The sequence below is a fragment of the Pelophylax lessonae genome (assembly GCF_965119305.1).
Source record: "Pelophylax lessonae genome assembly, chromosome: 6".
NCBI classification, from domain to species: Eukaryota; Metazoa; Chordata; class Amphibia; order Anura; family Ranidae; genus Pelophylax; species Pelophylax lessonae.
In genome coordinates this window covers 330,419,677-330,445,771 of record NC_138773.1, presented here as the reverse complement: position 1 = coordinate 330,445,771, position 26,095 = coordinate 330,419,677, and the positions used below count along the sequence as shown (strand labels likewise).

The window sequence follows — 26,095 nt, the reverse complement described above, 5'->3', positions numbered from 1 at the left end:
CCAAGGCCTCCCGGACAGCTAACACAGCTGAGAAAGTGCTTCTACCCTGGACCGAGCAGTGCTGGTGATGGGATAACAAATCGCCTGCCACTGATGATAATCGCCAGAAAAAAATATTTTCCAGTATCTTTCTATCGACATTAAGAAGTCTAATGGGGCGCCAATTCCCAATCATCGAAGGATCTTTGCCCTTTGACAGAAGAATCACTGCAGATTGCCTCATGGAAGGAGGGAGAGAACCCTCATGCAAACAGCCATTAAAAACCTCCGCAAGGTATGAAGCCAGGATCGTCTTAAAACATTTATAAAATTCGGCTGTCAAACCATCTGGCCCTGGCCTTTTCCTGATGGCTAGTTTATCAATTGCCTGGATCACCTCATCTGAAGTGATTTCATCTGTCAAATTTATCAAAGAAACAATATTTTACAGACCTGGTGTAGAGTCCAAAAAACTCAACATCCCTGCCCGATCAAGGTTCTTTCCTCCCAGGAGATCAGCATAGTATGACCTGACGACCTCCAGGATCCCTGACCTAGACTTCGTCAGAGAGCCCATACTCTCCTTCAGGCCATTGACCATCTTAACTGCTACGTTCTGTTTACAATTCTGGTAATGGTCAGGCGAATGGTATTTCCCATAGTCCCTTTCCTGAACCAAAGAGGCGTGCCGGTCATATGTCACTTGTCTCTGGTCATATTGATATCTCCTCAGGAGGAGCTTCACCTCAGACATCGCCCCAAAACCTCTTCCATTCGAAACAAGGTGGCCAAGTTTCCTCCGCAAATGCTGGTAGGTGATATACTTATCTTGCTGTCTCTTTCTCCCTATGGCCTTGAAAGGCCTAACAGTCCGCTGTTTTATAAGCTCCCACCATTCTGACTTACTGTTACAAAAGTCTAGGATAGTTACCTGCGCCTGAAAAAATTCCTCAAAGGATTGTCTTACTTCCTCGTCATCCAGGAGGGCTGAATTCAATCTCCAGATACCCCTGCCCCTAGGTGGCATGCCTGAGGCATTCAGAGTCACAGATAGAATACAGTGATCGGAAAACTCCACTCAGGTGCTGAAAAAGTAGAGTCCCCCTTTAAAAAAAAACTATCTATCCTACTCTGACTATTACCTCGCTGAAAAGTGAACCCCGTGCTGTCTGGGCAGTGCTTAATGTGCGCATCTACCAGACCTGCTTCCCTAACCATTGCATTCAGGAAAAGGCTGTCATAGCCCAGCTTATCTCTGAAACCTCTCCTGTCTTTAGACCTAGTAATGGTGTTGAAGTCACCTCCAAAGATAACCTGCTGAGCCGTAAAAAGAAAATGCTTAATCTTTGTAAAGAGGCATTTCCTGTCCCATTTCGTCTGGGGACCATAGATGTTAATCAGGCGCAGGTCCTGCCCCCTCACAGAGACATCAAAAATCATGCATCTCCCAATCTCTACCTCAATTACTCGTCGGCACGTTACCATACCGGAAAAAAGGACCGCAACCCCGGTGTAAGGCTCGGCTGCAAAAGACAAAAAGGAGGGACCATGCCTCTACTCCTTCTTTGCCAGATGTATATCAGCCAGACTACTCAGATGGGTCTCTTGCAAAAACAAAATGTCAGCATCAAACTCGCTGAGCAAAAATAGGGACATATGACGGAGCACTCACTGATTTTATGCTGGCAACATTAATGGTTGCCACTTTTGACGGAGTGGGAACGGCCATTAGGATAATTGAGGCAGCCGTTTCTTAGCCTGACTACTCTCTCTCCCTGGAGAACCAGTGTGCTTCAGTGCACCCTGGGACTCATCATCCATAGAAGATGCTGTACTCAAGGAGTCCCATTCAACGTTCCACATTGCTGCTGCAGAGGGAGGGAGACAGAGGCCTCCACCATTGGGGGCTCAGCAGATGTTTGAGGTGTTGAAGAGCTGGGCCCACTTTCTCTCTGCTGACTCTGTCGGTACCATCATCTCCTCACTGACTGGGTCATTCTCCATGCTGGAAACGGCTCCTCTCCTCATACGGCTGAAACATTCCTCATTCTTGTATTTCTCCTTAAATGCTCCACTGCTTTCCTTCAGATAGCTCACCAGCTCTTTCTGCTTCTTCAAAGCTTGCTCCAAGTCCTTCAACTGAGGCCTCAGAGCCGGTCTCTTCTTGCTGTACAGTTTGGCACAAAACAGCTTTTTCTTTTTAAATTCAGTTTTTAAAGCTGACAATTTCTCTTCCTCTTTCTCAATCCACGTTAGCTTTTCAACAATCCTCCGTCTAAAGGCAGACAGGGATCTCCTTGGGCCAGACCCAATGTCTTCCAAAGACTGAGGCCTAGTCTCAGGCCTATCCAGGGGGTCCTTGCTGGGGTCCTCCCCGGGATCCTGCATCCCTCCTGGGGCAGAGAAGCAACTCTAGCCCCCGGCTTCTGGAAGCACACGAGCAAAGGAACCAGCAACCTCACACCTCACTGTCAAGGAGTGGAATGGCAGTTTCCCACCATCCCTGTGCTGAGTTCCCGGGTCTGTACACCGGCTGTGCCCCTTATGAGGGTTTCCCACCATCCCTGTGTTGAGTTCCTGGTTCCTATTCCTATTCATCCCACCAGGCTGCACCTATAACTAAAATATCACTTCTGGGTGAGGTGATCCTTTAAAGAAAACAAAGCCAACTTTAGAACAGCTGTAATGCTTTATGTATGTATGTATGTAGTCAACTGATTCTACCAGTTTCTTGGAATTGTGCTTTAAGGTGGTAGTAAACTCAGTTTGTAATGTTGTACCTACAGGTAAGCCTATAATAAGGGACAATGAATATCTCCTAAACTTGCACCGTTTAGGAGATGTATACACTGCATGCAGCTAGTGACATCACTGGCACATGCGCATACCATGCCGGACCTTCAGAGCTCTGTGCCACAGCCACGGGCTCCTGCACTGATGAAGAAAAAGATAACAACAAGTGGTGTATCCCCCGCGCCTAATGGTATCAGTGAATAAATAACATAAGTAGTAATAATTGAACCAGCAGCTATAGGGAAATGTAGTAGTATGTCAAAAAATAGTCTTAAGGGTTAAGACTATATACAGTATAGCGCTTGCTAAACCATATGGTGCTGAGTGCAATAAATCAATAAATATCTCTATGCTATTAATTAATGTGCAAATAAATCATACATAGACAGCTAAATAAATAAGTAAATAAATATTATCCCAACAAGAGAAATTCCATAAAGTGCATCAGCTGGTGGATATTCCAATGTACATATATATAATAGTGCAAATAAATATATCAAATATATCAAATCCAAAAAATGTGCAATTAATAGCCCATATGAGTGAAGTTATAAGGTGACTATAGTGGCAAAGTCAAAATTTCTTTGTGCAAAAGAAGATCAAAGTGCAGGTGCTCAGTATTTACAACTTTATCCGATGCGTCTTTGTGACTATAGGTGACATGGGTTCCTTTTTCCACAGTGATTTAATATAAGGATGGGTGACTTACCAGATGTAATGGGTCCAAGACCAATCATGCTTGTAGGGCCAGGGTAGGTTCCCTCGTGCCGTTCCTGTAGTGAGGTAGTAGTGGATTCCTCCTCACCTTTTTCCTCGCATCCAGAATGGGGCCGGGGTATAAAAAAGATAGAAATTGATCCAATAGTATAATAAAGTTTAAAAAGGGGTTTATTTTCCATCCATGGGTAAAAGGATAACACAAGGAAGGTTTACAGTATCAGTGAAAGTGCTCAGCATTTACTGCAGAGTGGCAAGCGGAGTGTTCCTGCTTGCATTCCAAATCTGCATACTGACATCACGCCGCGAGTTCCAAACTGACGCGTTTCGTCACTTCCTGTGACGTTTTCAAAGGTGACCTTATATTAAATCACTGTGGAAAAAGGAACTCATGTCACCTATAGTCACGAAGACGCATTGGATAAAGTTGTAAATACTGAGCACCTGCACTTTGATTAAAGGCTGGAAGACTCTTCTTTTGCACAAGGAAATTTGGACTTTGCCACTACAGTCACCTTATAACTTTACTTATATGGACTATTACGGTAATTGCACAATTTTTGGATTTGATATATTTGATATATTTATTTGCACTATTATATATATGTATTTGTACACATTGGAATATCCACAAGCTGATGCACTTTATGGAATTCTTCTTGTTGGGATAATATTTATTTACTTATTTATTTAGCTGTCTATGAATGATTTATTGATTAATAGCATAGAGATTAGTGTTGAGCGAACACGGACTGTATTATTCGTGTTCGTACCGAATAATTGGATTTTTTGTACCCGAACACGGACACGGACACTTTACTGTATGTTCGGGTAAAAATCCGTGTTCGGTCGTTTTATTTCCGGGTTTTGCATGCTTTGGCGCTCTTTTCATGGCGGGCTTTCAACAGCCAATCAACAATCGTTTAACTGGTGTGCCTTAAGCCATCCCAGCCATGCCTGCAAATGTCTCAGTAGCTGTGATTGGCCGTCTGAAGCATGTGACCAAGTCTTTATAAGTTCGAGGCAGCCGCAGCGGCGTCATTATGCTGCTTAGATTCAGGGACAGAGCACACATCAACGTGCTGGCTGCTGATTAGGGAAAGATAGGCAGGAAAAAACCATTTGTGTCCGGATAGAATTGAGGGACAGGTCGGAGTGTTTAGGCAGGGCGAGTTGTAGGCATTTTAGGGATAGAGTCTGCTGAATTATATAGGGTCAGTGTCTTCTACAAACTACAATCGATATTGCTGTGTGGGGGGTGGGGTCTGCACTCAATCCTGATCTACGATCTCTTCTCAATCCTGTTAGGGACAGAGTCTGCTGAATTTTAGGGAAACTGTGTTCTACAAACTACAATCGATATTGCTGTGTGGTGTGGGATTGGAGATAGGCAGGTGTCAGTGATCCACATCCATTTTTCTGTGTGTGAGCTGCAGTGAACACAATCTTTTTGGGCTGCAGTGAACACAATCTTTTTGGGCTGCAGTGAACACAATCTTTTTGGGCTGCAGTGAACACAATCTTTTTGGGCTGCAGTGAACACAATCTTTTTGGGGTGCAGTGAACAAAATCTTTTTGGGGTGCAGTGAACACAATCCTTTTTGGTGTGCAGTGAACACAATCTTTGTGGGGTGCAGTGAACAAAATCCTTTGTGGGGTGCAGTGAACACAATCTTTTTGGGGTGCAGTGAACAAAATCCTTTTTGGGGTGCAGTGAACAACATCCTTTTTGGGGTGCAGTGAACACAATCTTTTTGGGGTGCAGTGAACAAAATCCTTTGTGGGGTGCAGTGAACACAATCTTTTTGGGGTGCAGTGAACACAATCTTTTTGGGGTGGAGTGAACAACATCCTTTTTGGGGTGCAGTGAACAAAATCCTTTTTGGGGTGCAGTGAACAAAATCATTTTTGGGGTGCAGTGAACACAATCTTTTTGGGGTGCAGTGAACACAATCTTTGTGGGGTGCAGTGAACACAATCTTTTTGGGGTGGAGTGAACAACATCCTTTTTGGGGTGCAGTGAACAACATCCTTTTTGGGGTGCAGTGAACACAATCTTTTTGGGGTGCAGTGAACACAATCTTTGTGGGGTACAGTGAACAGAATCTTTGTGGGGTGCAGTGAACACAATCTTTGGGGGGTACAGTGAACACAATCTTTGTGAGGTGCAGTGAACACAATCTTTGTGGGGTGCAGTGAACACAATCATTGTGGGGTGCAGTGAACTCAATCTTTGTGGGGTACAGTGAACACAATCTCATACTGAAGGTTTGAGGGTGCTGCCTGTTCCATACTCCCCCTACTCCTAGCCTTTTAGGGGTACAAACAATAGTAATTGGGGCCTAGTGTGGTTGTGTACGTGTGATATACATACACTTTTTTGGGATCATATTTTCTATTCCGCTATTTAATCAAAAACCTTTGGGGATCAGTTAAATTGGGGGATAGTCTGTGTTGGTACGTGTGAGAGAGATCCACCTTTCCAAGTTGTTGGGGTTCATCTCATACTTCTGAAGGTTTGAGGGTGCTGCCTGTTCCATACTCCCCCTACTCCTAGCCTTTTAGGGGTACAAACAATAGTAATTGGGGCCTAGTGTGGTTGTGTACGTGTGATATGCATACACTTTTTTGGGATCATATTTTCTATTCCGCTATTTAATCAAAAACCTTTGGGGATCAGTTAAATTGGGGGATAGTCTGTGTTGGTACGTGTGAGAGAGATCCACCTTTCCAAGTTGTTGGGGTTCATCTCATACTTCTGAAGGTTTGAGGGTGCTGCCTGTTCCATACTCCCCCTACTCCTAGCCTTTTAGGGGTACAAACAATAGTAATTGGGGCCTAGTGTGGTTGTGTACGTGTGATATACATACACTTTTTTGGGATCATATTTTCTATTCCGCTATTTAATCAAAAACCTTTGGGGATCAGTTAAATTGGGGGATAGTCTGTGTTGGTACGTGTGAGAGAGATCCACCTTTCCAAGTTGTTGGGGTTCATCTCATACTTCTGAAGGTTTGAGGGTGCTGCCTGTTCCATACCCCCCCTACTCCTAGCCTTTTAGGGGTACAAACAATAGTAATTGGGGCCTAGTGTGGTTGTGTACGTGTGATATACATACACTTTTTTGGGATCATATTTTCTATTCCGCTATTTAATCAAAAACCTTTGGGGATCAGTTAAATTGGGGGATAGTCTGTGTTGGTACGTGTGAGAGAGATCCACCTTTCCAAGTTGTTGGGGTTCATCTCATACTTCTGAAGGTTTGAGGGTGCTGCCTGTTCCATACTCCCCCTACTCCTAGCCTTTTAGGGGTACAAACAATAGTAATTGGGGCCTAGTGTGGTTGTGTACGTGTGATATACATACACTTTTTTGGGATCATATTTTCTATTCCGCTATTTAATCAAAAACCTTTGGGGATCAGTTAAATTGGGGGATAGTCTGTGTTGGTACGTGTGAGAGAGATCCACCTTTCCAAGTTGTTGAGGTTCATCTCATACGTCTGAAGGTTTGAGGGTGCTGCCTGTTCCATACTCCCCCTACTCCTAGCCTTTTAGGGGTACAAACAATAGTAATTGGGGCCTAGTGTGGTTGTGTACGTGTGATATACATACACTTTTTTGGGATCATATTTTCTATTCCGCTATTTAATCAAAAACCTTTGGGGATCAGTTAAATTGGGGGATAGTCTGTGTTGGTACGTGTGAGAGAGATCCACCTTTCCAAGTTGTTGGGGTTCATCTCATACTTCTGAAGGTTTGAGGGTGCTGCCTGTTCCATACCCCCCCTACTCCTAGCCTTTTAGGGGTACAAACAATAGTAATTGGGGCCTAGTGTGGTTGTGTACGTGTGATATACATACACTTTTTTGGGATCATATTTTCTATTCCGCTATTTAATCAAAAACCTTTGGGGATCAGTTAAATTGGGGGATAGTCTGTGTTGGTACGTGTGAGAGAGATCCACCTTTCCAAGTTGTTGGGGTTCATCTCATACTTCTGAAGGTTTGAGGGTGCTGCCTGTTCCATACTCCCCCTACTCCTAGCCTTTTAGGGGTACAAACAATAGTAATTGGGGCCTAGTGTGGTTGTGTACGTGTGATATACATACACTTTTTTTGGATCATATTTTCTATTCCGCTATTTAATCAAAAACCTTTGGGGATCAGTTAAATTGGGGGATAGTCTGTGTTGGTACGTGTGAGAGAGATCCACCTTTCCAAGTTGTTGGGGTTCATCTCATACTTCTGAAGGTTTGAGGGTGCTGCCTGTTCCATACCCCCCCTACTCCTCATCTAGCCTTTTAGGGGTACAAACAATAGTAATTGGGGCCTAGTGTGGTTGTGTACGTGCGAGATACATACACTTTTTTTGATCATATTTCCTATTCCGCTATTCAATAAAAACCTTTGAGGATCAATTGAATTGCGGGATAGTCTGTGTCGGTACGTGTGAGAGAGATCCACCTTTCCAAGTTGTTGGGGTTCATCTCATACTTCTGAAGGTTTGAGGGTGCTGCCTGTTCCATACCCCCCCTACTCCTCATCTAGCCTTTTAGGGGTACAAACAATAGTAATTGGGGCCTAGTGTGGTTGTGTACGTGCGAGATACATACACTTTTTTTGATCATATTTCCTATTCCGCTATTCAATAAAAACCTTTGAGGATCAATTGAATTGCGGGATAGTCTGTGTCGGTACGTGTGAGAGAGATCCACCTTTCCAAGTTGTTGGGGTTCATCTCATACTTCTGAAGGTTTGAGGGTGCTGCCTGTTCCATACCCCCCCTACTCCTCATCTAGCCTTTTAGGGGTACAAACAATAGTAATTGGGGCCTAGTGTGGTTGTGTACGTGCGAGATACATACACTTTTTTTGATCATATTTCCTATTCCGCTATTCAATAAAAACCTTTGAGGATCAATTGAATTGCGGGATAGTCTGTGTCGGTACGTGTGAGAGAGATCCACCTTTCCAAGTTGTTGGGGTTCATCTCATACTTCTGAAGGTTTGAGGGTGCTGCCTGTTCCATACCCCCCCTACTCCTCATCTAGCCTTTTAGGGGTACAAACAATAGTAATTGGGGCCTAGTGTGGTTGTGTACGTGCGAGATACATACACTTTTTTTGATCATATTTCCTATTCCGCTATTCAATAAAAACCTTTGAGGATCAATTGAATTGCGGGATAGTCTGTGTCGGTACGTGTGAGAGAGATCCACCTTTCCAAGTTGTTGGGGTTCATCTCATACTTCTGAAGGTTTGAGGGTGCTGCCTGTTCCATACCCCCCCTACTCCTCATCTAGCCTTTTAGGGGTACAAACAATAGTAATTGGGGCCTAGTGTGGTTGTGTACGTGCGAGATACATACACTTTTTTTGATCATATTTCCTATTCCGCTATTCAATAAAAACCTTTGAGGATCAATTGAATTGCGGGATAGTCTGTGTCGGTACGTGTGAGAGAGATCCACCTTTCCAAGTTGTTGGGGTTCATCTCATACTTCTGAAGGTTTGAGGGTGCTGCCTGTTCCATACCCCCCCTACTCCTCATCTAGCCTTTTAGGGGTACAAACAATAGTAATTGGGGCCTAGTGTGGTTGTGTACGTGCGAGATACATACACTTTTTTTGATCATATTTCCTATTCCGCTATTCAATAAAAACCTTTGAGGATCAATTGAATTGCGGGATAGTCTGTGTCGGTACGTGTGAGAGAGATCCACCTTTCCAAGTTGTTGGGGTTCATCTCATACTTCTGAAGGTTTGAGGGTGCTGCCTGTTCCATACCCCCCCTACTCCTCATCTAGCCTTTTAGGGGTACAAACAATAGTAATTGGGGCCTAGTGTGGTTGTGTACGTGCGAGATACATACACTTTTTTTGATCATATTTCCTATTCCGCTATTCAATAAAAACCTTTGAGGATCAATTGAATTGCGGGATAGTCTGTGTCGGTACGTGTGAGAGAGATCCACCTTTCCAAGTTGTTGGGGTTCATCTCATACTTCTGAAGGTTTGAGGGTGCTGCCTGTTCCATACTCCCCCTACTCCTCATCTAGCCTTTTAGGGGTACAAACAATAGTAATTGGGGCCTAGTGTGGTTGTGTACGTGTGATATACATACACTTTTTTTGGATCATATTTTCTATTCCGCTATTCAATAAAAACCTTTCTAGGGCAAGATCTTAAATTACAGAAATATGAGGAGACCGTCAAATAAGGGCCGTGGCCTGGGTCGTGGTGCTGCTGGTAGAGCTCCTGTTGCAAGGAGAGGACATGGTCGATCTGTGCCAGCTACACGCACAAGTGAAACACCTTCCTCAAGTGTGAGTAGGCGACAGAACCTGCATCAGTATTTGGTAGGGCATCAAACGCCCCTAGAAGTGATGAGGCCAGAACAAGTTGAGGCGATAGTAGATTGGTTTGCTGCTGACAGTGCCTCCAGTTCCTTCACATTGTCTCCCACCCAGTCTACTGCAGAAAGGTCAGAGTTGGCACCTGCAGCCAATGTCCAACCGTCTTTCACCTCACCCCCTTGCAAATCAGGCCAGCAGTCTGAGCCCCAAGCCATACAGCAGTCTCTTATTCTTTTTGAGGACTCTGTCAGCAGGGTTTCCCAGGGCCATCCACCTAGCCCTGCCCCAGAAGTGGAAGAGATTGAGTGCAGCGATGCCCAACCACTTATTTCTCAAGATGAGTACATGCAAGGATCATCGCAGCACGTCTCCGATGATGACGAAACGCAGGTGCCAACTGCTGCGGCGTTCAGCATTGTGGAGACCGACAAGGAGGGCAGGGGTGAAGACTGGGTGGAAGATGATGTGGAGGACGATGAGGTCCTCGACCCCACATGGAATGAACGTCATGCAGGTGAACTGAGTAGTTTGGAGGAAGAGGCGGTGGTCGCACAGAGCCACCAGCACAGCAGAAGAGGGAGCAGGGTGCAGAAGCGGAGCGGCCGTGCCCTAGACACTACGCCCGCTACTGCCCAACGCAGCAAGGGAACGAGCGCACCAAAGTCAGCTCAAAGGAGTTCTCTAGCGTGGAAGTTCTTTAGAAAATGTGCTGATGACAGGACACGAGTGGTTTGCACCCTGTGCAATCAGAGCTTGAAGCGAGGCATGAACCTTCTCAACCTGAGCACAACCTGCATGATCAGGCATCTAAGTGCAAAGCACGAGCTGCAGTGGAGTACACACCTTCAAAACCAAGAAACGTCTCTGGCTCATCCTGCTTCCTCTTCTGCTGCAGTCTCGGCCGCTCCAGCCACATCTGTAGTGATACCGGCACCTGCCACCCCGCAAACAGACGATCTGTCAGCAACACCACCACCTGGGTCACCAACAACCATCTCCACAATGTCCCGTGGAAGCGTTCAGCTTTCCATCTCCCAAACACTTGAGAGGAAGAGGAAGTACCCCCCTACCCACCCGCGATCCCTGGCCCTGAATGCCAGCATTTCAAAATTATTGGCCTTTGAAATGCTGTCATTCCGTCTGGTGGAGACGCACAGTTTTAAAAACCTTATGTCGGTGGCTGTCCCACAGTACGTCGTGCCCAGCCGCCACTACTTTTCCAGGCAAGCCATCCCTTCCCTGCACAACCAAGTGGGGGAAAAAATCAGGTGTGCACTGCGCAACGCCATCTGTGCCAAGGTCCACCTAACTACGGATACGTGGACCAGTAAGCACGGTCAGGGGCGTTATATCTCCCTAACGGCACACTGGGTAAATGCAGTGGCGGATGGGCCTGAGGCGGATAGCAATTTGGCGCATGTCCTTCCACCACCGAGGATTGCAGGGCGCTTCAGTTTGCCTCCTGTTCCTAACTCCTCCTACTCCGCTTCCTCATCCTCTACCGCCTCCTCATCCGGACAGCGTAACACCTTCACCACCAACTTCAGCACGGCCAGGGGTAAACGACAGCAGGCAGTTTTACAACTTGCCTGTTTGGGGGACAAACCACACACCGCGCAGGAGTTGTGGAGGAGCATGGAACAGCAGACAAATGAGTGGTTGCTGCCAGCGAGCCTCAAGCCCGGCCTGGTGGTGTGCGATAACGGGCGAAATCTCATAGCAGCTCTGGGCCTAGCCGGTTTGACGCACATCCCTTGCCTGGCGCATGTGCTGAATTTGGTGGTGCAGAGGTTCCTTAAAAACTACCCCGATATGTCAGAGCTGCTGCAGAAAGTGCGGGCCGTTTGTGCGCACTTTCGGCGTTCTCACCCTGCTGCTGCTCGCCTGGCAGCGCTGCAGCGTAACTTCGGCCTTCCCGCTCACCGCCTCATATGTGACGTGCCCACAAGGTGGAACTCCACCTTGCACATGCTGGAAAGACTGTGCGAGCAGCAGCAGGCCATAGTGGAGTTTCAGCTGCAGCACGCACGCGTGAGTCGCTCTGCGGAACAGCACCACTTCACCACCAATAACTGGGCCTCCATGCGAGACCTGTGTGCCTTGTTGCGCTGTTTTGAGTACTCCACCAACATGGCCAGTGGCAATGACGCCGTTCTCAGCTTAACTATCCCACTTCTATGCCTCCTTGAAAAAACAATTCGGGCGATGATGGAAGAGGATGTGGCACAGGATGAGGAGGAGGAGGAGGATGAAGAGGTAACATTTCCAAGGCTTTCAGGGCAGTCATTCGCAAGGGGCTCCGAGGGTGGGTTCCTGCACACGCAAACGCCAGGGACGCAATTGTCCAGCAGGGGCACAGTTCTGGAGGATGAGGAGGATGAGGAGGAGGAGGAGCTGGAGGAGGAGATGGAACCATGTTCACAGCAGGGTGGCACCCAGGCCAGCTCATGGCCATCACTGGTGCGTGGCTGGGGGGATACAGAGGACACGGACCATACACCTCCCACAGAGGACAGCCTTTCGTTGCCTCTGGGCAGCCTGGCACACATGAGCGATTACATGCTGCAGTGTCTCCACAACGACCGCCGAGTTGCCCACATTCTAACTTGTGCTGATTACTGGGTGGCCACGCTGCTGGATCCCCGTTACAAGGACAACGTACCGTCCTTAATTCACTCACTGGAGCGCGATCGCAAGATGCGCGAGTACAAGCGCACGCTGGTAGACGCCATGCTGCTGGCATTCCCATCTGACAGCGGGGCCACAGTGGAAGCACAAGGCAGAGGAGGAGGAGGAGGAGGTCGCCAACGCAACCAGGGCACCGCCAGCACCTCAGAAGGCAGGGTTAGCATGGCCGAAATGTGGAAAAGCTTTGTCAGCACGCCACAACAAACAGCAGCACCAGCAGCTCAGATGGAACGTCTTAGCAGGAGGCAGCATTTTACCAACATGGTGGAGCAGTATGTGTGCACACGCCTACATGTAGTGAATGACGGGTCTGCCCCCTTCAACTTCTGGGTCTCCAAATTGGGCACATGGCCTGAGCTTGCCCTTTACGCCTTGGAGGTGCTGGCGTGCCCTGCAGCCAGTGTATTATCTGAACGGGTATTTAGCACGGCTGGGGGCGTTATAACAGACAAGCGCAGCCGCCTGTCCAGAGACAATGTGGACAAGCTCACGTTCATTAAAATGAACCAGGCATGGATCCCACGGGACTTTTCCGTACCTTATGCAGAATAGCAATGGATACCGACCTTACCCACCCATTGTTCCATTTTTGCTCTTTCTCACTCTTTTGGGGTGTACCCTCATTTAAAATTTGTGAAAAGAAGCAGTGTTGGCTACCTCGTCCTCCTCCTCAGGGCCAGATTAATGTAGGGGCTATTGGAGCTGCAGCTCCAGGCCCCTACCTTTTATATAGGCCCCGGGTTGGCCATATTCACTGTTACCGCTCTTCTGTCACTTGTAAACACAGAAGTCTGGCTTCTATGCTCGCTTCCCCAGGCAGCACCCTCAGAACCTCCCCACACAGCGTGAAGGCCGGACAAGGAGGGACAGTTGGCGATGCATGGATGTGTTTATGGGCTTCAGAGACAGCATCCCATGTTGAATTAGGCATGCATGGCTGCACCCTTCCTCTTCTGGGTGCATGGCAAGGCACGGCCCTAAGGCCCTTCAAAATCCTCAGCACCAAGCCCATGATGCTGTTAATCCGGCCCTGGTCCTCCTCCACCGCCGCTTCCACCTACACCGCCCATAGGTGTGCGCAGCCTATTGCATTAAGGTGTGCACCCCAAAGTTGAAATACACATGCATGTGTTTGCCAGCAGGGAGAGTAATGTATCGGGGCCATGTACCTGTAGGCAAGGAGAAATAGAGCAGAGCAGGTCCCAGGGAGATCTTTCCCATCTCCTCACTGGCAATGCTATGTGCCCTAGGTGATTAGGGTGTGCCCAGGCACACCCAGCACACCCTGTGCGCACGCCTATGTCACCGCCACATCCACCACCACCTCAACCTCCCTCCTACTCCATATGGGCCTCGTCCTTCAGAGATGAAGAAGAACATTGTTTTATTTTTCTGTTTTTTTTTGTTGTTTTAAGTTATTTCCCTATCCACATTTGTTTGCAGAGCACTTGCCATGCTCTTAATTACGTTTTGCTGCCATTTGCAGCACTCTAGCCCTTTCCTTTGGTGTTTTAGAGCCATTTTAGTGCCTTAAAGTTCGGGTCCCCATTGACTTCAATGGGGTTCGGTGTCCGGGAAAAGTTCGGTAAAAGTCCGGGACACGGACCCGGACTTTTTTGTAAAGTTCGGCCGAACCCGTCGAACACGGACATCTAGGTGTCCGCTCAACCCTAATAGAGATATTTATTGATTTATTGCACTCAGCACCATATAGTTTAGCAAGTGCTATATATAGTCCTTGCACTGATGGCAGAAGTGACTTAATCGTGGCCCACACCACTCATGTAGCCAGAGGCCACAAACTCCAGGGGAAGATGGAAGCCCTGTCAGTGGTTACAGAGTGCCACTGGAGGGCTTCGTAGGTTTCTCATAATGTGCTAGTATGCGATGCACCCCACACATTGACATTGCCTTGCAGGGAATTTTTTTTTCTTTTTTTTAAGCTGCGATTTACTACTGCTTTAGGTAGCAGAAGGAGCTTCATATTCATACGTCATTAGCTGTGTATAGCACAACCTCTGGAGGTCAGGTGCCTGTCTTTTACTTTTACAGTTAAACACTTGACCTCCGGAAGGTTTTACCCCCCTTCATGATTAGGCCATTCGTTGCGATTCGGCACTGCGTTACTTTAAATGACAATTGGGCGGTCGTGCGACGCTGTACCCAAATTAAATTGATGTCCTTTTTTTCCCCACAAATAGAACTCTCTTTGGGTGATATTTGATCCCCTGTGTGGTTTTTATTTTTTGCGCTATAACCAAAAAAAGACCTGTAATTAGGAAAAATAAACATATTATTTACTTTCTGCTACAAAACATATCTAATAAAATAAAATCTAATTTCTTCATCTTATCTCAAATTTCTTCAGATTTCAACCAATATTCTGCTACATTTTATGGTAAAATAAATCCCAATAAGCCTATATTGATTGGTTTACACAAATGTTCTAGTTTCTACAAACTAAGGTATATATTTATGAATTTTTTACTGGTGGCGAGCAGCGACTTTTAGCGGGACTGCGATATTGCAGCGGACAGTTGGGCACTAACTGACACTTTTGACACTTTATGGGGACCAGTGACACTAATACAGTGATCAGTGCTAAAATATACACTGTCACTGTACTAATGACACTGGCTTGGAAGGGATTAAACATCAGGGGTGATGAAAGGGTTCACTGTGTACCTAGCCAGTGTTTATGTGTACTGTGTGAGGTGCTTTTACTGGGGAAGAAATGGATTTTATTCCCTGCTTTGCAGGATCACAAAATCCATCCCTTCCCCCACTGCCAGAATGGAGATCTGCCTTGCTTACATAGGAAGATCTCTGTTCTGTGTGTTTTGCCGATGATCGGCAGGTATCCAGTGCCCGCTACCCACAGATCAGCTTCTGCTGTGATCAGGGCTTTTTTTTCTCAGAGAATAGGTACAGGAACTCCCTTCTTCTAAGTCACCCTTCGTCTTTGCCCCCTACCCATCTCTGAGCACAGTCCCTTGGTTTCACCCCCTACCCACCTCCCAGTACAACCCCTTTTAGAGTATACAGAACCAAGTATCACTTTGTGCTATTAAGTAATGTGTATGGAATTTGATAGACCCCACTCTAGCAACAGTAGACCCCCCCAGCAGAAATAGACCCCCCACAACAATAGTCTTCCCCCCAGCAACAATGGATCCCCTCAACAAAATACCATCCTAGCATCAATAGACCTCCAGCAGCAACAACAGATCTCTCGGCAGCCAGCATCAACAGACCCTCCAAAAGCCAGCAACAATAAACCTCTCCCTCAACAGTAGATCCCTCCCAGCAACACTTTACCCCCAGCAACATAATACCACCCACCGGGCAACAATAGACCCCACCAGCAACAATAGATCCCCCAGCAGCCAGCATCAAAGGACCTTTCAGCCCACCCCAGCACTCCTTGCCATAAAATACATTCAGTGCAAGAGGTGCTGGAACTGCGTTCCCGCTGAAAAAAAAGCCCTGGCTGTGATTAATCACAGCAAAAGTGGCCTGACAGCAGCATGCATGTGCCCCCTGAAGGCGGAAGTGCAGAATCTCATATATATACTGTACGTGATCCTGCACAGGAGGGCCGCCCTGTAGCAGTAAATCTGCTTTTGGGTGATCCAGAAGCAGGTAATGAATGAAAAGTTACACTGTGTGGTCAGTAAATATCTATGGTAATCCTTTTGTCTGGTTGATACAGGTGCGGGAGGATTAGCCGCCTCCACAGTGGCCGACTAAATCCTCGATGCTTTGGTGGAGTTCATCAAATCTACATCAATCCATTCTCTTCAGACTGTGAAAGTGGTTCTATTCCAGCAACGTATGCTGAATGATTTCTACACGAGCATGAAGAAGAAAGAGAGGACTGCCAATGAAACCAAATTCCTCTTCACCAGTGAGTGGGGTGTGAGATCGGCATGGCCAACTGAACAAGAAGGGGCAAGAGACATTTCTTTATGTAGAAGGAGTTCAGGATCCTGGAAAAGCGACCAATTGAAGCACCACAATATCATATTCAAGTCCAAATACAAGTTTGTTCTAAATATAGGTTGTGTCAGAATATTTATACTGCTCTGAATATAACAGTGTCTATTTATGTCAATAAGCCAAGATCTGTGAGGGAGGAGAGTCTTAACTTATTTCCACAAATCAATATATAACAAGTTCATTTTAATTGATTAATTTATTTTTAAAAGCATATACCAATCTTAGTGAGTACAGTCTACAGTATGGAATATATAAAAATATTTATTCACAAGACATGTATTCACAATATATGATCAAACAGGAAGTGACACAAAAAGATAACTTTACATAAAATACAAACTTGAAAAGATGAATGCAATGTGATGTTTAGCGCAATAATGAAAGTGAAAGTGAAAGCAAGATAACCATTTCTCCAGGTATAGCATAAACCATAGGTAAGTGTTCTAAATAATCAGACCACAATTGTCTGCGAATTGCATAGCCGAAAGTCACTTCACTGCAGATGGAGCGAGAATAAGCCATGCAAAACCGAAGACTAAAATCGCAATAATGCGCTGAATCTGATATTAATAAAAATGTATAAAAACAAAAATCAGCTTTTTAGAGAAAAATCTACCATGGTTTATACGGCTGGGATTGTAATATTATTACCCTTAAATATGCAATATAAAACATATAAGGAAGGAAATAAACAATATTGAATAAATTCAAATAACACAGCAAAGTTATATTTACCACACTTAAGATGGCTGCTAGCTTCAAATGGTCATTACCAGAGTCCTTAAGATGGATGCCTTTCTTAAGATGGTGGCTTCCCTCCAAGTTTCAGATAAATGATGGAGCAAGATGGAGTATGTCTAGATGAGTCTATAGGTGGATGTAGTAGTGTGTGTGTTGCAAGTGTAAAGGGTGTTGTCAGTATATGTAATGTGTAATGTCTCACATCTGGGTTCTCCTTTTTATATGGTATGAACAAAGGACTATTAAAATTACCATAAGTTAAACCCAGAGGGATGAAACACCTCTCCTAATAACCCAATATTTTGTATAATAAAATTTAAAGGATGATTTCTCTATATTTAAGAGTAATCATAAAAGCAACATATAAACTTGTCCAAACTCTCAGTACATACATAAATGTCCATCTAATCTCCATTATTCACCCTGGCAAGTATTGGATCTGGTAAACCATTTATAAAGATAATTATTAATAATACAATATATATTTATATTGGAAAATACCATTTACCCCGAGACTGCATTTAGTATTTTGTCCAAAGAAGGCAGTATTGTACCGTTCATTAAATTCAGTGTTTAAAATAATTAGAACATTTTTTTATCTGATGACCTTATTGACCTCTTGCTAGTGAAAGTCCATTAATTATTTGATTCTGTCACACACTTCAGACATTTAGGCTAGGATTGGAAGATCTATAGTGTCTGGCTTGTAGAATTCATATCACTTTAAAAACTTACACACAAACTTACATAAAGTGAGGTAATTAATATTCACTCTTTGTCTAAGTAAGATTACTACTGTAAGAATATAAACCCAAAATGTGATATACAGATAATTTCTAAATATATATATACCTTACATAATATAATGACACAATTATTGCTAATATCTTCTCACACATGATAATGTATTTTTAAAAACTTATAGTTTAAATGTCTGATGAAGTACACTGAGCCATTGTCCATTGTTAAATACTTACAGACAGACTAACGTCTGGCACTACCATTATGTCTTATCTGAAGAGATGTCTAAAGGCCTCTTATTTATGACTACATAGATACAGAGATCTTCTATTACAATTCTAGACTCTTTTGTAAGAGACATCTTGCAACAGAACATATATGAACTTTCATTCACCTCCAAACAAAATGGAAGCTGCACTGTTCAAAATCTATATGAGTTTGAATATACATGGCTTTTTAAATCCATTTTTTTTCTATTATTTAATCCCCAATAATCCCAAAATACCCCCCCCCCTTCTTCCCAGTATGCAGGTAACCAGCCTTGCCATATCTGGGAAGAAGCTTTAGAAGGAACAGCAAAGACAAAAAAATGTCTTGTCCTCTTTTTATAAGAGAATAGTTCATATTGGGAATTGTTCATAACTTTTAAGTAAAACGGTGAAAATGGAAAAAAATTCAGTTCCAAATGTCAGTTCGTAGCGACTTTGCTAGTGTTAGCTATGTCACAAACTGTTCCTTGTTAGTCTTTTTGAATTTCGATCTCCTGGTAAAGAAAATCAAAAAAACAAGGAACAATTTGTGACATAGCTAACACTAGCAAAGTCGCTACAAACTGATATTTGGAACTGATTTTTTTTTCCATTTTCACTGTTTTACTTAAAAATTATGAACAATTCCCAATATGAACTATTCTTTTATAAAAAGAGGACAAGACATTTTTTTTTCTTTGCTGTTCCTTCTAAAGCTTCTTCCCAGTTATGGCTAGGCTGGTTACCTGCATACTGGGAAGAAGGGGGGGGGGGGATATGTCGGGATTATTGGGGATTAAATAATAGAAAAAAAATGGATTTAAAAAGCCATGTATATTCAGTCTCATATAGATTTTGAACAGTGCAACTTCCATTTTGTTTGGAGGTGAATGAAATTTCCTATATGTTCTGTTGTTCTCTTACAAAAGAGTCTAGAATTGCAATATAAGATCTCTGTATCTATGTAGAGGCCTTTAGACATCTCTTCAGATAAGACATAAATGGTAGTGCCAGACGTTAGTCTGTCTGTAAGTATTTAACAATGGACAATGGCTCAGTGTACTTCATCAGACATTTAAACTATAAGTTTTTAAAAATACATTATCATGTGTTAGAAGATTTTAGCAATAATTGTGTCATTATATTATATAAGGCATATATATATTTAGAAATTATCTGTATATCACATTTTGGGTTTATATTCTTACAGTAGTAATCTTACTTAGACAAAGAGTGAATATTAATTAATTAATTAAATATATATTGTATTATTAATAATTATCTTTATAAATGGTTTACCAGATACAATACTTGCCAGGGTGAATAATGGAGATTAGATGGACATTTATGTATGTACTGAGAGTTTGGACAAGTTTATATGTTGCTTTTATGTTTACTCTTAAATATAGAGAAATCATCCTTTAATTTTATTATACAAAATATTGGGTTATTAGGAGAGGTGTGACTATGACCTCACCAGTTAATGGATAGAATATCCCAACCAATGGGGATAATGTTTCATCCCTCTGGGTTTAACTTATGGTAATTTTAATAGTCCTTTGTTCATACCATATAAAAAGGAGAACCCAGATGTGAGACAGGACACATTACATATACTGACAACACACCTTACACTTACAACATACACACTACTACATCCATCTATAGACTCATCTAGACATACTCCATCTTGCTCCATCATTTATCTGAAACTTGGAGGGAAGCCACCATCTTAAGAAAGGCATCCATCTTAAGGACTCTGGTAATGACCATTTGAAGCTAGCAGCCATCTTAAGTGTGGTAAATATAACTTTGCTGTGTTATTTGAATTTATTCAATATTGCTTATTTCCTTCCTTATATCTTTTATATTGCATATTTAAGAGTAATAAGATTACAATCCCAGCCGTATAAACCATAATAGATTTTTCTCTAAAAAGCTGATTTTTGTTTTTATACATTTTTATTAATATCAGATTCAGCGCATTATTGTGATTTTAGTCTTCGGTTTTGCATGGCTTATTCTCGCTCCATCTGCAGTGAAGTGACTTTCGGCTATGCAATTCGCAGACAATTGTGGTCTGATTATTTAGAACACTTACCTATGGTTTATGCTATACCTGGAGAAATGGTTATCTTGCTTTCACTTTCACTTTCATTATTGCGCTAAACATCACATTGCATTCATCTTTTTAAGTTTGTATTTTATGTAGAGTTATCTTTTTGTGTCACTTCCTGTTTGATCATATATTGTGAATACATGTCTTGTGAATAAATATTTTTATATATTCCATACTGTAGACTGTACTCACTAAGATTGGTATATGCTTTTAAAAAGAATTTAATCAATTAAAAAGAATTTGCTACATATTGATTTTTGGAAATAAGTTGAGATTCTCCTTCCTCACAGAACTTTGCTTATTGACATAAATAGACACTGTTATATTCAGAGCAGTATAAATATTCTGACAGTTGTTTGCAAAGCCAAACATTTCAGGGATTGTAACTTCATTCCTTTCATTGGGGTTAAAGATAATATAAGAAGGATACAGTGTAAGCAGACTCAATGATCAGTATATAGATGGATGCTGTTGGAGAGCAATGAACTTTGCTGGAATACGCTTGTTACAGTGCCTTGAAAAAGTATTCACACCCCTTGAAATTTTCTACATTTTGTCATTTTACAACCAAAAATGTAAATGTAATTTATTGGGATTTTATGTGATAGACCGAGACAAAGTTGCACATAATTGTGAAGTGAAGCCAATACTTTGTAGAGCCGCCTTTCCCTGCAATTACAGCTGCAAGTATTTTTGGGGATGTCTCTACCAGCTTTGCACATCTAGAGACAACATTTCTGCCCATTCTTCTTTGCAGAAGATCTCAAGCTCTGTCAGATTGGACGGAGAGCGTCTGTGAACAGCAATTGTCAAGTCTTGCCACAGATTCTCAATGTGATTTAGGTCTGGACTGTGACTGGGCCATTCTAACACATGAATATGCTTGGATGTAAACCATTCCATTGTAGCTCTGGCTGGATGTTTTGGGTCGTTGTCCTGCTGGAAGGTGAACCTCCGCCCCAGTCTTAAGTCTTTTCTTCTAAGATTGCCCTGTATTTGGCTCCATCCATCTTCCCATCAACTCTGACCAGCTTCCCAGTCCCTGCTGAAGAAAAGCATCCCCACACCATGATGCTGCCACCACCATGTTTCACAGTGGGGATGGTGTGTTCAGGGTGAGGTGCAGTGTTAGTTTTCCCCCACACATAGCGTTTTACTTTTAGGCCAGAAAGTTGAATTTTGGTGTCATCTGAGCAGAGCTCCTTCTTCCACATGTTTGCGGTGTCCCCCACATGGCTTCTCACAAACTGCAACAGGACTTCTTATGGCTTTCTTCCACCAATGTATTTCTTCTTCTTACTCTTCCATAAAGGGCAGATTTGTGGAGCGCACAACTAATAGTTGTCCTGTGGACAGATTCTCCCACCTGAGCTGTGGATATCTGCAGCTCCTCCAGAGTTTCCAGGAGCCTCTTGGCTGCTTCTCTGATGAATGCTCTCCTTGGCCGGCTGGTCCATTTAGGTGGACGGCAATGTCTTGGTAGGGGCCCGGTTGGTCAGTTTAAGTGGACGGCCATGTCTTGGTAGGGGCCCGGCCGGTCAGTTTAGGTGGACGGCCATATCTTGGTAGGGTTGCAGTTGTGCCATACTCTTTCCATTTTCCCATGATGGATTGAACAGCGCTCCGTGAGATGTTCAAAGCTTGGAATATTTTTTTATAACCTAACCCTGCTTTACACTTCTCCACAACTTTATCTCTGACCTGTCCGGTGTGTTCCTTGGCCTTCATGATGCTGTTTGTTGACTAAGGTTCTCTAACAAACCTCTGAGGGCTTCACAGAACAGCTGCATTTATTACATTACACCCAGGCGTACAATATTTATTAATTAGGTGACTTCTGAAGGCAATTGGTTCCTCTAGATTTTAGTAAGGGGTTTTAGAGTAATGGGGGCTGAATACAAATGCAGCCACACTTTTCACAGATTTATTTGTAAAAAATGTTGAAAGCCATTTATCATTTTCATTCCACTTCACAATTATGTGCCACTTTGTGTCAGTCTATCGTATTAAAATCCCAATAAAATACATTTCCATTTTTGGTTGTAACATGAGAAAATGTGAAAAATTCCAAGGGGTATGAATACCTTTTCAAGGCACTGTATATCTAAAAGTGACACGAATCATAATAATAGAAAAAGGATGAATATTAAATTGTCATAAAAGTTTTTTTTTTTGGCACACAATGAGATTCCAACTTTCTAAAAATCTAAGAAGTGTCAATCCTTCCCTTACTAGAAAGTAGCCCCAGCCTTGGTCAGGAGGAAGGTCACAATGGGACTCAACATTCACCCAGCCAGATGTCCCATAATGATCCATCATTTCTGGTGACACATCTGCCTGGCTTTGGCTAGGTACCCGTTCCTACATTGCAGGGACATGGAGGGAATTGGGTAGTCTAAAGATAGACCATCTGGGATAAGGTGGACAATCTGCTTCTCTGGTACGATTGTTGGCTTTATCAGCTTCCATAGAACAGAGACCTGAGTGTATGAGGGAACCTCAGAATTATCTTCTCTACAATGAAACCATTCTTATTGGCTGCCATGTCACTGCAGGGCCATCTTTAATACTGATTGGACCCTGAGCAAACCTTTTCTGTCCCTGTCCCCTGCTCGCATGCAATTCGTTCTTTCCACCTGATTAAAATTTGTTTCCTGCAGCAGATCAGGCAGTGATTGCAATTGATTGCCAGGTGTTACAGCACATTATTACAGCTCATTGACTGGTTGCTAGAGGTTACAGCACACATTACAGCTCACTGATTCGTTGCTAGAGGTTACAACAAATAATTTCTACTTGTTGATTGGTTGCTAGAGGTTACTGAACATCATTACCGCTCATCCATTGGTTGCTGGGGCTGGGGGGTGAGATCAGTGGAATTGGTGGGTGGGATCAGTGGCATTGCTGGGTGGGGGGATGGGATGTGTGGCAGTGCTGGGGGTGGGATCAATGGCAGTGCTGGAGAAGGGGGCGTGGGATCAATGGCAGTGCAGAGGGGTTGATGGTATTAGTGGCAGTGGTGGGGAGGATGGAATAAGTGTCAGTGCTGGGGGGGGGGGAGGGGGATAAGTGGCTGTGCTAGGGCAATGAGATCAGTAACACTTGACTAGCTATCACCTGTCGGTAAGTGTCCACTCGGTTCTCCTGCCTGCATGTGAGGGGGGTGAGAGAGAGGGGGGGTGTGAGAGAAAGGGGGGTAGGAGAGAGAGAGGAGGGAGAGGGAGGCGGGGGTGACAGAGGGGGGATGAGAAAGAGAGGAGGGAGAGGGAGGGGGGTAAGAGAGAAAGGGGGGTGAGAGAGGGGGGTGAAAAGGGGGATGAGTGAGGGATGAGAGAGGGAGGGCAGAGAGAGAGAGAGGAAAAGTGGGGTTGAGAGAGGGAGGTGAGAGAGAGAGGGGAAGTGAGAGACCCTTTAGCTGTTCCCCTGTCTGCAGTTTCTCCTGTGCCCCTGTCCCAGTCCCTGTCTGTAGGTAGGTGTATGCGATGCCTAAATTCCTACCTCCTGCCCATCCTCATCCTCTTGGCCCCCGGTCAGCCTGTCCTCCTGTTGATGTTAGAGCTGGGACAGTGGGTGGAGGAGGTTGAAGAAGGAGTCCAGGCCTTGGGAGGTGCTGGGGATGCTGTGCCTGCTGCTGCTCGCCTCTTTGTGGGTCAGGGAGGCAGTGGAGGTATTTTCCCTCCCGGGATCTTGGTCCTAGCCACCTTCGTGCTGCTAGTCTTCCCCACTGCCTCCGTCTCCGGGTCCGCCTGCTCACTGTGTGTAAATGATATGCGGAGCAAGGCGCTATCATCCTGCCCACACTCCAAGGATGCCGCTGCCGGCACTGGATTTAGCTCCACTGTCCTGCTCCCTGTGGCCACTGGACCGGGACTCTACATGACAAGGAGCAGCTGCTTTGGGCCCCACAATAATGACTGGGCCCAAGGCAGCTGCCCCTTTTGCACCACATTAAAGATGGCCCCAGCTTCCAGCGAGGTTGTTCACCAGAGTTTTATTTGTCTAGTTTTTCTTTGGGGTCCTGACTGCACATTTTATCTTTCAGATGGGGAATCTCTCAAATTACCATCAAACTGGAAGCCAATGGGTGAGACTCTTGTGATGGAAGTGGATGTTACTCCAGGATCTTCTGAATACTCCACTGTACAGCAGAAAATCCAGGAAAGCTGTACAAACCAAATAGTGAAGGTAATTGCTCTCATACCTATTGATGAATGATGTTAGATGTCAGTGATAGGATTCTGTGTGGGATTGATGGTGGTCTGCTCATGGTATGGGGACTGGACACACCAACATGGTGCTGGAGGTGGTACTAAGTATGTGTCATTGAGTAAGTGGATCCTCTATGCCACCAGATGGGGATGTTTGACTTCTCTGGAAATGCAGGATCACCGGGTCACAACACTACTGGATGACGCCAGAAAGATCCCCTGGTAGAGGCTCTTCTGGTGACTTCTGGTGATGTTTTTTAACTACTTGGCTATTGGGAGTGTGGCTGTCCTGAGTTTTTAGCACTCTAAAATGCTAAGATGTTAGAAGTTTGCCAGAAGTCCAGAAAGGTGGCAGCAAACACAGGGGTGCAGGACACTTTCATCATCTCCCAGGGCCACAGTACACAATATGGGAACAGAATCAGACATGAAGCATGGTCAGAAAGCCAAGTAATCTGCTAAAACTCCGGATTCAAAAGCTTAGTAATAAAGCATTTATAAACAGGCAGCGAGCTGGAGGTAACTCTCAGATTTAGTCACATCCACGATGTGTAGTCTAGTGCACACAGGGGTTGATTTACTAAAGGCAAATAGACGGTGCACTTTGCAAAGTGCAATTGCTCCACAGTTTAGTAAATGAGCAGAAGCTCTGCTGATTTCCATCATCCAATCATATGCTAGCAAAAATGATGTTTTTTTATTTTCCTTGCACGTGATTGGGTATTCTTTGCTAAGTGAAGCTTTGCCTCATTTACTAAGCTCTGGAAAAACTTCAGTTTGCAAAGTACACAGTCTATTTGCCTTTAGTAAATCAACCCCACAGAGTCAAGTACATCAATGTTCTTGGATTGTGGACACAAGAGAAAAAATTCTATTAAGTCCTTTATGAACTGCCCTGCCTCTTTTGTGGAATACAGAATGAGGTGCCTGATGGCAGGACAGAGCTGATGGTACTTTCCTCCATATTTTCCTAATTATCTCATTGGGCGCCAAGTTTTGGTCACATGAGAGAATTGCCCCTGGCGTGGGTTCTTCTGGGCTACACTAGGCACCTGTAACAGGATCATTCTACTACACATGGGGTCCCTTTACTCTGTGCCATGTTCATCAATGCCCTGGGGCAAGGCTGAGGCCACCTTGGGGGATTACTAAACCTTAAGGTGGGTCTCCGACATTAGTGATGAATGCACACTGTGTACACTTACTGCATAACTGTTTTCCAGTTAACTCTCTGGTCCCTGTGACAATGTACACTCTTACTGCTGCTTGCAATTAGGAGGAACACGCTAAGCCTTGTACGGTCCAGTGTTTTCCACGACCTTTACAGTAGCGGAGTGGACGCTGTGAAACTTAGCGCAGGCTACAGACATGCACTTGACTTAACTGCTAAACTTCCGTACCTCTGTACAGGGTGGGAACCTCTGTGATGCCGATCTGCTTTCGTTGCTATGGGAGGCAGACCACTGGCAGAAGGAGTGCCGACAACATCTCCCTTGCTGCTAGAGGCTGT

General features: G+C 44.4%; 1 pseudogene across 1 annotated transcript in view; it reads left to right on the top strand.

The window, feature by feature from the left end:
- LOC309557748 (protein mono-ADP-ribosyltransferase PARP15-like) overlaps window positions 1–26,095 on the top strand; it is a 95,311-nt pseudogene that overhangs the window by 51,791 nt on the left and 17,425 nt on the right. The window contains exons 5-6 of the transcript XR_014226198.1: window positions 16,242–16,436; window positions 24,420–24,562. The product of XR_014226198.1 is annotated as a protein mono-ADP-ribosyltransferase PARP15-like (transcript). The remainder of the gene's footprint in view (window positions 1–16,241; window positions 16,437–24,419; window positions 24,563–26,095) is intronic.